This window comes from Stegastes partitus, unplaced genomic scaffold, assembly GCF_000690725.1.
Source record: "Stegastes partitus isolate 25-593 unplaced genomic scaffold, Stegastes_partitus-1.0.2 Scaffold143, whole genome shotgun sequence".
NCBI classification, from domain to species: Eukaryota; Metazoa; Chordata; class Actinopteri; family Pomacentridae; genus Stegastes; species Stegastes partitus.
The window spans coordinates 546452-558797 of record NW_007577874.1 but is presented as its reverse complement, the minus strand read 5'-3'; the positions used below and the strand labels follow the sequence as shown (position 1 = coordinate 558797).

At 41.3% G+C, this 12346-nt stretch overlaps 1 long non-coding RNA gene across 1 annotated transcript; it reads right to left on the bottom strand.

The window, feature by feature from the left end:
- Positions 1-4269: 4269 nt before the first annotated feature.
- On the bottom strand, positions 4270-6666 carry LOC103355331 (uncharacterized). Its single transcript, XR_520085.1, has 4 exons — positions 6602-6666; positions 6462-6512; positions 4468-6097; positions 4270-4431 (listed from the first exon to the last, which is right to left on the bottom strand). It is a non-coding gene; the product is annotated as an uncharacterized LOC103355331 (long non-coding RNA).
- Positions 6667-12346: the final 5680 nt, after the last annotated feature.

Genomic DNA, 12346 nt, shown 5'->3' with positions numbered 1-12346 from the left:
ATGTTGTCATAAAAAAAACAACCACCAAGATGAGTTTTGTTTGGCACTGTGTCACAGGAGGTGTGTTCAGTGTCTTCATGGCAGTTTGCAGAAGGAAACTTTTGAAGGTCAACTTTAAATTGAAAAAGAAACAGAAGTCTGTTTGTGCTCCTCACTGACAGTTTACACATAAATGAGTGTTTAAGTGTCTGAGATTTATTTATTAAACCATTTATCTCAAAAGTAATGAAATGAAATGAAAAAATGAAAAATACTTTATTTATCCCAGAAGGGAAATTCAATAATAAAGTGTTTCTAGAAGTTTAAGCTGCTGGCATTTCACAGAATGGGAGTGGTTGATAAGAAATCTATGATATAAAGTCATAAACAAGGTTCATCCACCGGAATGAATGTGTGTGAATCAATAATTGAAAGAGTAAAGTGTCTCTGAGTGCCTACAAAGCTTATATAAATCTGATTAATTATTATTCTTATCATCCAGACGCTCCCTTAAATGTGGAAAGTGTCCTTCCAGGCAGCATTCACACAACAAAACTTCACTTTCTATGGAGCTCTCAAAAGGACACAACTGTTGGTTGTTTTCTAAAAAAGAAAGTCTGGCAGCATTAGTGCCAGGATAAACACATGTACCAACACTGTGAAAATACCAACAAATATCTGTCAAAGAATTTTATTTTTTAGCAGATTTAAATACAGTCAGCCTGGTGTTACAGTGACACATTGTAGAAAAATAAATTACTTTTGGTGAAAACAGAGCTTCTTTAATGTTGACATTATGAACAGTTATATGTAAATTATTACCTTTTTCTTTATTACTGATCATTAGGATGTAGGAGGGACTCTGATGTTACAGTTATTGGAGGTGGAGCTCATTGTAACTGCTTCTCAATAATAATTCATCAATATTTCCAGGTGAAGTCTGGAGCAGTACAAAGCAGCAGCAGGTGAGGGTAAAATACCTCATCTCTGTGCCGTACTCGAGTACTCCGTTACTTTCCACCTGTGGACTGGAGTTGATGACGCCAGACCAGCGGCAGTGGAAACATGATGTCAGAGCGCCGCCTGCTGGTGGTCTGCTGCTACTGCAGCTGTTTCACAGCTCCTCTGTCAAACACCAACATGGACACTTTGTGTCACTGAACCAAAGTTAGAGGCAGGAGCAGCAGCCCGAGATGTGCTGTCCAAACATTAAACTGTCATTTTACAAGATGGAGATGCAACAAAACCCTGAATCTGACCTCCAGCGATGAACTAGTGTCTCATCAGTTTAACTAAACAGTTCAGTGTCTGTAATAATCAGAAACACAAAACAAAGAAACACAGAGACCGACTGCTGAGAACTTCAAACTGGGAGACAACAAAACTCCCCCGACCCATGAAGACTCTGGATTATTCTATGAAATAACTTCTGTTGGCTGCTTTGAGTCTTACTTTCTTTACAGGACTAAAAGAAATAATTCACTCTAGTTCAGTCTCGTTCCTGTTTGGCTGGAGAGTTTTTATTCTCTCTGTGAGTTTGATCAACATCAAGTCTGTTAAAGAGACTAAAAACCAGGTGTGTTGTCTCCTTGTAACAATTCACATTAATTCCAAGATGACAGCGTCACAACGCACCATGTAAAGGAAGCGGGCGGATCTGGACTCAGCGGGGTGAAAATCAGACAATCTCATACATTCGTTTTGGTTCAAAGCACATCCTTTTACTTTAAACACTTTCCTTTTTTATCCCCCCTCACATACACAAGCGCATCCCCACACACGAAACAGCAAAACAACGACACGGCTGAAAAACAGTTCTTAAAGTTCGGCAGTCAGTTCATGGACCGTCCGGCTTTATATATACAGTTCTACCACCACCTGCACGGCTCTGCAAGGCCACAAACAAATGCACGACGCCATCAACAGCTGATTAAACTCACGGCTCCGTGGATCAGTCCTCCTTTGAATGATGGATCCGGTCCCCAGCAGCTCCGTGAAGCGGTCCGTCCTCCCGTTCCAGCAACTTTAGTTATTCCAAAAGTTCAAAACGAGCAAAATCCGTATTCCACAGCAATGCAACTCCGTGAAAGCCTCCAAGTTGGCGTGTGCCGTCATTTCACAACGTGGCCCCGCGCGCGTGCACTGCACTCACCTAAATGCAGGTTCATGCGAAGCCACGCCCCCAACATACATTTGATAAACAATACCTGTGACCCAGTGAGAAAATATATTTACATGATTTCACAGACAATCATAAGGCATCGATTCACCCCTGCTGGGTGCCGATGAAGTGAGGACAGACCGGCCTTTACATCCTTTTACTCTGACCTTTGGCCCACATCTCCACAGTACTAAAGACTCAGGAGCAGAACATCCATGTTGTCTCCATAAACTCCATCATCTCTTCCAGAGCTCAGATCTCCACATCATCCCAACACAACACTTTGTTGTCAGACTGCAGCTTTACTTGTGGGTCCTGGAGTTTCCAAACACACAACGGGATAAAGATCCTTCAGTTATCAGCTCCTCTGGTGTGGAATCAGCTCCCAGTTTGGCTTCAGGAGGCAGAAAGCGTTTCCACTTTAGGATCAGGCTTCAAACTTTGCTCTTTGATGAATGTTGGAGTCGGAGCTGCTCAGGTGACCCTGAACATCTGTCAGTTATGCTGCTAAAGGCTCAGACTGCTGGGACATCTGTGGTGCATTGAAGGACAGAAAAAGACTCACAGGTAGGTTGGAAGCAGCAGGAGACAGAAACAAGAAAATACATGAAGGTGGAAGTAAAGACAAAATGGCAGGTAGGAATCCTCCACAACTGATTGGTTGTTGATCACAGGTGACTGAACACCTGGAGGTGGGACAGAAACAATGATAAGAAAAGAAATAAATCTCATCACACACAAATATTTGTAGTTTTCATGTATTGCAGCAGTTTAGTTTCAGTGCTTGTTTCTCAGGAACAACTCAATGTGTGTTTGTGCTGCAGCTCTCAGTTTCCTCCTGATGCGCCCACTTCACACATGAAACTCAGTTCACCTCCAACAAACCTTTTCTCTTTTATCACAACAAAAAAACATCACCTGAATGTGTTTCTGGAAACATTTGACTAATCAGCTGCTGAATCAGTTTTTACTTCAGATCGACAGTTTAAACGTTTTGGGGACGTTTCTAGAGGATCATCCAGAAGAGGTGAAGGTTTGTCAGAGACTTGAAGCAGCTGTGACAACACGTGTTTCCGGTTTGTGTCCTGCAGGGGGCGCTACAAGCTCACACATTGGTTTCCATGTGTGCAAAGTCAGAGAGTGAAAGTAGAAAAAGATCAGTGTTGTCAGTGTGGAGCTGAATGGAAACAAACTACAGAGCTCGTGTTCTCTGTAGGCAACAAACACTGTGGATGAATTCAAGACTCGCTGATAAAAACAACAGTTTGATCAAGTCAAAGTCAAATCAAGTCTAAAAAAAAGCTCCATAATCTCTGTTTTTAAATGTAATTTAACAATATACAGTAATAATTAAAGCAATAATGATCGTTGCACATTTCTTATCAAGATTACAAGGTGCTACACAAGTGAAGCAAGCGACACAGTGACAATAAATACACAAAATATGAGCTGATAAATACTTTTATTCATAAAAACATATTAACAAACATGTTATCAGAAGACACAGAGCAGCTAACTCAATAACACAAACTATATGTTTGTACCTAATATTCATTCATCTCCTGTGTGTCATCATCAAGTCGTCATCAACCATAAATTTTATACACAAACATCTAGATGTTTCTCTTTAATGATTCAGAAAAAAGCATCATTTACAGGCTTTGACCTTTTTTTAATCATGATTATTCTGTCAGCAAATAAACTATTTCACAAGCATTTATGAAAATATAGATTTTAGACCTTACTTACAGTTTTTGTCCTGTTTTATTTTTAAATTTTTTTTTTACAATTTACATGTAAATTGCTTCTTTTTTTCTGTTATTTCACTTGATATTTTCTGTAACTTAATAAAACAGGAAAACACTAAAACAGCTGTTTATTTATTTTTTCTGTAAATAACAGCAGATATCTACATACTGACTGAAGTTTTTTGCTGATTTAAAACAGCAGAAATAGTCTAATTTCATGATCAAATGTTTGAAAATAACAAACAGAAAATTATCTAATTATCTTTCAGTGTCTTACAAATTTAAACATGTATAAAACTTACAAAATGAGAAGAAAAAAAAACAACAACAAGAGAACACAATAAAAGTAACATCAGATAAATGTTCATCAATAGTTAGAAATTCAAGGATTCAAGGAACTTTGTCATGCCAGCTCACATTCACATGCCATGGACCGCAATAAGTCCTCAGGTCCCATTTTTTAAAAGAAAAAGCCAAATAAATAAGTACAATAAACCATAAAAACAAGAGCAGAATATAAGTAAAAATAAGCACTAAACATATGTTTATCTGGGATAAATAAAGTATTTTTCATTTCATGTGTAGCAGCGAGGGAGACTGTAATATAATATTGCACTTAGGTGTTTAAAATATTGCACATTTATGGATAAAAGTGTTTAATGGTGCTGTCCGTGTGTGATGGTGGTGTGAGGCTACAGAGCATGGCTCCAGTTCAACAGTCTGACAGCCTCGGGGAAGAAGCTGTCTCTGTGCCTGCTGGTTTCGCTCTGGGTGCTCCTGAGCTGCCTGCCTGAGGGGAGGGGCTGAAACGGTCTGTGTGCAGGATGGGTGGAGTCCTTCACCATGCGGAGAGCCCCTTCCCCTGCACCGTGATGAGTAGAGGTGTGAGGTGGTGGGAAGGCTGCTCCCTGCAGTCCTCTTTGCAGCCTTTACCACTCTCTGCAGAGCCTTCTTCTCAGCAGCTGTGCAGCTGCCATGACACACGGTGATGCAGGTGCAGAGGATGCTCTCCACCATACAATGGTAGAAGCTCCTCAGAACAGAGCTCCCAAGTCAAGCTCTCCGCAGCTTCCTGAGGAAGTAGAGGCACTGGTGGGCCTTCCTGACCAGGTGGGAAGTGTTGTTGGTGCTCCAGGTGAGGTCACTGGATATGTGCACACACAGGTATCTGAAGCTGGAGACCACTTCCACAGCTGCTCCTCTGATGTGCAGAGGAGGGGGAGGGTGCTTGTCCCTCCTGAAGTCCACCACCGTCTCCTTGGTCTTCTTCACACTGATGCAGAGGTTGTTGTCTCTGCACCACTGCACCAGGTGTTCCACCTCCTCTCTGTATTTGGACTCAAGATAAGATGGCGGTGCGCAGTGGTGCAGCAGCTTCTCCAGAACCCAGTACTAAGCCTTTAGATATTTAGATTCAACAATTAACCAGTAAAAAGACATCCGTGACAGTCAGATGTCAGGCTGCTGGATTTGTCAAAATAAAAGTCTTTGGTTACCTCTTGGAAACCAGCTTTTTTACCAGACAGATAAACAGACATTTACACAAACAGAAAACCAAATGAAGTTTAAAAATGCTGGAAAAACTAAAGTCCATCAGTTTGCACATTTCCAGTCAGCCTGTGTCCTACAGCAGCAAACCGAGCTCCTGAAACTCAGTCCTGACCTTTGCTTTTGGTTTCCTACTCAAAGATTTTCAGGCTTCTATCAGGCCGCCGCTGTGAGAAATCTGCATGAAGTGAATAATTACAACAGAGAGAACTGACAACAAGGAAACAGCTTCATGAGAATAAAATAAATCCACTCAACACTAAACCAACAACTTAAATTCCAGAACTAAGAAAGTTGATTTCTAACACTGTCAAAGTGTCCATGTCTGTAATCAATCAGCTGAAGAACAACAACGAGTTTGTCTCTAAAGTTCAGCATTAAAGCTGTTCTTCAGTGTTTCTGTACAAACTCATCAACACTTACAGCATCACAGCACTATTTAGTCCTTCAGTTAGTGATGCTCAGGTTCGTTTTCCTTGAATCCTTCTTTGTTCCCGTTGCTTCTCCATCATTTGTTCAAACTCACATTCATTTTTACATTCAAACCTCAGAGTTGACCAGACTGGACTGAAGTTCATCTGACTGAGGTTTAACACTGTTGTTCAGGTTGTAGCACTTTTCTTCAGTTGAAGGTCGTCCTGAATCTTCAGCTTTAACAGACCTGCAAATACAATAAAATCATATTTATCAAAAAAGATGAAAAGAACAGTTCCTTACTTATTGTCCTTCAGTATAAAGAGCAGAATAAAGCTTCACATCAATCATGATTCCTTCATCTGATTTTCTCTTTTATCTTCATTTCAGTCATTTTCATGTTTTCATTTCATGGATGTTGTTGAACTCTGACTGAGATCATCATCTGAGCTGATACAACAAACATGTTGTTGGAAATAACTGGTGGAAATGTTCCTGGAACATCCCAGAAAACTGACTTCATGACAACAGTTTTCTCCTTCAACATGTTCCCTCATATCCTGTAGTTCACACAGTGCAGCAGACAAGTTCAACACTAAACATCTACTTACCCAAAATTATTTCTTCACCGTTTGACCTTCTGATGTTGTTTTCTTGTTGACCTGAGAAATGTTCAGAGTCCAGAAGACATCATCAACACAAACAACATACAAGAAATTAATTCTGAAGTGAAGGAAGAACATCTTCTTACCTTTTTTCATTTTATAGAACACGAAAAGGCTGATTCCTCCTACTGCTGCTGCTATTAATGCTGCTNGGGCAGAGAGGGCCCGCCTCTCAATCCGTCTGACCAATCGCTGCTCCTATGGTTCCGCCCCCCTTTCTGACGATTTTTGCGTCACTGGCTCCAAAAATCCAAGATGTCAACCAGGAAGAAGCAAAACCCTGGCTTCATTTTCTCAGTGCAGAAACCAGCGGGATACGTCACGGTAGCTACGTCCATCTTTTATACAGTCTATGGCTGAGACCTGTCATCCTCTATATGGCGCCCGCATGAGCCAAGTGAGCGCATGGGCTGTCACACTCACCCTGCACGAAGTTCCACCCCCTCAGGACACACAGAGGCAGCTAACATCAGTCACTGCCACCGCACAGGGGCCACAGGCGGACACACGGTAAGAAGTTCAGCTCATTCAGCTGTCTCCCACCCCAGTACTACAGCCATTAATGCTGTGTTTAAAATCAGGAACGTTTATTATCAAACATTATAAAGGTGACCCCTATAAAGAAAAACAAATGTGATTAATACTGGTTAAAACTCCACTTAACTGTCCCAGCGTTATCAGAGGCAGTTGTGGCAGCCGGTCCAGCGGATTGAGACACCTCGCGTGCCTCCTGGAGAGCCTCGTGGTCAGGCCGGAGAGCGGACAAAAAGCACTCCTATCTCCCCACTATGCTGTCCCCTCAGCCCTGCCTACCACAGGAACCTCTCCCTGCCGCGCACCTGCTCACACACACTCTTTTCACACCTTGCTTCCCTTTCAGACACGCCTCTCTCCAGGTGCAACTCATCATCCCTCATCACCGGTCCAGTCCTCCCCTGCACTTTCACCCTCCCTCCACCAACACAACATATATATATAATAGTTAATTGTTATAATATTTTAATTTATTTCACTTTTCCGTGGCCCCCCAAAAATATCTGTTGTACCCCCCTGTGCCCCCCACTGNCTGTCTGTTAATCTGAGCTGCTGCAGGTCAGCTCAGACAGAAGTTCTGACGGCTTCTGAACCTGCTAAATGATCTCCTTCACCGTGTTTAAAGAAGAGTGAAAGAAACGGTGGAGGCGGTGATTTAGACGCGGCGCTTGAAGGCTTTCATCAAAGTTCTTCCCACGGCTGAAAAGAACCTGGCGACTGCACACTTCTTAGGTGTTGAACTGTTGATGGCATTCAGGTGGATTCTGAGAAACTTCACGACAGCGTCATCAAAAGACGGATCTTCTGATGCCATTGCTGCCTGCAGCAGCTTTTCTGGGGAGCCAAACTCCTTGTGAAGATCCTTCATCATGGCCTTGGATAACTTGGTCATATTTTTGCTGATTCTGGGAGCAGAGACGTCGACGTCACCCAGCGGCAGGTCCCATAGTCGATTTAGGATGGCCTGGAAGTCATCTATTGTGATGAGCTCTCTGGATTTCTTTATGGATTTTACGATCACCTTCACCAGCAGAGTGGAGATGAGGTTGGTCTCATCTTTTGGCCTTTCCGGGTAAAAATCTGACCTTTCAGCATGTTCAGGTTCAGAAGCAGCTCCGAGGTCACTATCTGCAGAAAACGAGCTTCGACAGACATCAGAGCCTCTTGTCGCCACAGTGCTTATATTCAAAAGCTGAATATCGTCATCAACAGTATCATTACTGCAGGCGGGTTCATCAGCAGCGAGGGGGTCGGTCGTATTGNCAACATGTTTGTTGTATCAGCTCAGATGATGATCTCAGTCAGAGTTCAACAACATCCATGAAATGAAAACATGAAAGTGACTGAAATGAAGATAAAAGAGAAAATCAGATGAAGGAATCATGATTGATGTGAAGCTTTATTCTGCTCTTTATGCTGAAGGACAATAAATAAGGAACTGTTTTGGTTTGTTATCATAGTTGCCCATTGATGGGCAATTATAGAGTAATCGTGCCCGTGTGTTTTTGTTTTTTTTGTCTGTTAACAGTCTAGCGCTTTACAGGAGAGGAGTTTGAACCTGAACTTTCATACATTACCTGGTATGGTCCCTTCTTAGAGTGATTAGATGTTGGGATCAATGCTTTGGTGACCTACAGAGGTCAAAGGTCGCATTTCCCAAAAACAGCTCTGTCTGACTGAAAATGCACAGAAAGACATAAATATTAGTGTAGTATTAGTACAGTAACTTAGGAAGACATTCGAGGCCTATAAACTGGTGATGTAACATATGACCTCGAGACAAGGTCAAGGTCACACTGAAGGTCTTCTATCATCACAAATTTTAAATCCATTATAACTTGGAAAAGGTAGTTTATTATTACAATCAGACAGGAACCATATTGGTGATGTGACATTTGACCTTGAATGAACGGTCAAGGTCATAAATCTTAGGAGCTTAACTGTAGGCGTACATTACAGCAAAACGCTTCCCCGCCATGCAAAACATCTGTGCTACATGACAGACTAAGCTCTTGGTACATGATGGATCATTTTAAGGCAAAACCAATGCAAGTTCATCCTTAAGTAGGCGCACAGTCAAACACAGAATCAGGTAAACATTCATACAGTGTTCAACTATGTCCCTCTATTGAGAGCTCTCTAGTCTTTATGTTTGTTTCTGGGTTTTTTGTGCTTTGTGCTAAACTTTGTTTCTTTCTATTTGCAGACGGATAAAGCTTGAAGGTAAACATGGAGGACCTGAAGAAATGTACCAAATCTTGAACAACAGCGTTAAACCTCAGTCAGATGACCTTCAGTCCAGTCTGGTCAACTCTGAGGTTTGAATGTAAAAATGAATGTAAGTTTGAACAAATGATGGAGAAGCAATGGAAACAAAGAAGGGTTCAAGGAAAACGAACCTGAGCCTCAGTAACTGAAGGACTAAATAGTGCTGTGATGCTGTAAGTGTTGATGAGTTTGTACAGAAACACTGAAGAACAGCTTTAATGCTGAACTTTAGAGACAAACTCATTGTGTTTGTTTTGTAGTGTTTATAGAAAGTCTTATGTTTTCCAATGTTTTTTCCTCATCAAGCTGTTTTCTTATGGGCCAGTTTTCTTTGTGGTAATTAATTCACTGTGCAACGTGCTTTTTCTCAGACATGTTGACAGGATCTCTGATTATAGTTTGTATCTCTCACAGGAAGCTGTAATCCTCATACAAGATGTGACTGATCACATTTTTATTTCTTTGGTTCTTTTTACTTTGACTTTTTTTTAATTCAAGTGCGTTTAATATGGCACGTATGTTTGAAGTTTTAATTGGATGCTGAAATGCATCTAACAACAGACAAAATACAAGCTTGAGCCTGCATGGTGGTTCAGTGGTCAGCACCGTCACCCGGTTTGCGTTCCGGTTAGGACGCCTGGGATCTTTCTGCGTGGAGTTTGCATGTTCTCCCCATGCAGCGTGAGTTCTCTCTGGGTTCTCCGGAGTCCTCCCAAAGTCCAAAAACATGCTGCTCTGAATTCTGTTGTGGTAGTTGTTGTGTAGTCCTGTGATAGACTGGCGACCTGTCCAGGGTGTCCTCGGCCTTCGCCCTGAGTTGACTGGGATTGGCTCCAGCTCCCCCATGACCTAAGTGAGTTATAAGCATTGTATAGCTAATGGAAGATGAAGTTTTTTACTTGTTTTTGGCGGATTTGATTTGATTTTTCATCTTAGGTCGAAACATTTCTGTCACATCCATTTATTTGTGTTTGTTTATTCAGTGATTTTTGGTGCAATACATGTTTGTAGTGCGGGCAGCACTGGCAGCTTCCAGTGGAAGTGCATCTTACTGCCAAGTCAATGAGTCCAGGTGTGCATGATCTGAGGGAAAAAGTTTTTTGACCTCAAAGTAGAGACGCAAAGTAGAAGCATAATGCATAGGAGTGATGTAGAGGTAACTGCAAATGGGAGCAGTAGGTATTAATAGTCTACTTAATTGTCATATCTTGCTTATTTGTGGCGGCAATAAAGAAACAAAACAACTGGAAACATCTGGACATCACAGTGGAAATCCATTTTTATTGTTTTAAACTTAGCTTAAGTTTACTTGTTTGTGGCGTGTTTGATTTGATTTTTTATTTTAGGTCAAAACATATCGAGTGTCTGTTTTAAGTTTTAATTTGAAACATATCTGACAATAAAAGAAAATGCAAACAAATCACAATTATTGTGTTATTGTTTTAAACGTGGCCTCTAAATTTGAGTTTTTCTCTTTGTTTAAGTTTTAACTTGAAGTTGAAACGTATCTGACAGCAGAAGAAGAAAACGCAAACAAANACTTTTAATGTCTCACTTTCATGCCGTCAGTCAGATAAAATCAAGTCTGAACAAGTTCAATGACTGACATCAATCCTTAGTATAAATACTTTTAGAACAAACACATTTCTTCGATGTTCACGTGGTTGTTATTGTGAATTCCTCCCTCAGAGTTCTACTTTAGCGTCCTGAGGAGTCTAAGGGAGAACATTTGGAGAAAACCACCTTCATTGTGCTGTGATGACATGTTGGTGCTCTGTTGTGCCACAGCTCATGATAACTAATGGGTTCTTGTTTTTTATGACCACAACAGCACTTTGTTATGCTTTTTTTAAAAACAGACTGAAATCCTTACTTTTTTTTTTTTTTTCAAATGATGGTAACTATCTGTAAAATAATGTCTTGCTGATGTAAAAGCAGTAGGAATAGAGCCATTTTGCTGTCAAACATTGTAAAAGAACAAAGCAGCATTTGTAAGGATGCAGACTAACTATTAATGTGCACATTATTATCTGTAATAGAACAAAACAGAGAAAAACTGGAAGATACCAGGAAATTGTCAAAAAGTCATCGTTAAAAACATTTTCTTTTACAGTCATTGAGTTGTTGCAGGACTGATCCTCTGTGTCTCTTTACCTGATGTTGCAGATACTGAGGTGTCCTGTGCTTTTATGGAGAGATGCATCTTACCGTGCAGCTTCCAGGTCGCTCCTCATGTCGTCATCCACTGGACTCATTTGACAACAGGACGTCGTGTCCACTCGTACTACGACAACCAAGACCAGCTTGGACATCAGGATCAGCTCTACAGAAACAGAACATCACTGTTCAAGGAGCAGATCTCCAGAGGAAACGCCTCACTGCAGCTGACAGGAGTGAAGGTTCAGGATGAAGGAAGATATCAGTGCTTCATCAGCACCTTCAGGAGAAAACAGGATTCATTGATCAACCTGAAAGTTGAAGATATGAGAAAAATACAGAAAACCATCAAATTGTTTGTTTTCTTCATGTTCAGAGCTTTCTGTATCAGTAGTATCAGTACCTGTGTGTAGCTGCAGTTCTCCAGTTTGTCCTGTAGGTGGCAGCAGATAAACACAATGAATGAAGCTCTTTGTTGCTTTGACTCACTGCTCTGGAGTAGAATTAGTAGGAGTATCAGTAGTAGTGCTGTGTGGAGCTACATGCAGGAAATATGTTGTTTAGTGGTTAAATTTAAGCTCAAATCATGAGTAACTCTGTGTGTGCATCTAAATGGTCTTTTCTTGCAGCTCCAGTCCATCAAGTGAACATCCAGCAGGTAGAAAACAGGATCACCTGCAGCTCAGAGGGGATCTACCCTCAACCTGAGCTCACCTGGTCCACCACACCTCCATCCAACATCAAGCTCCACAACACAAGCACAGTCCAGCAGACTGAAGAGCAGCTTTACAGCATCAGTAGTTCTCTCATCCTCTCACACAGTCACACTGATCTGGTCTACAGCTGCACCGTCAGCACTCCAACAAACAGGA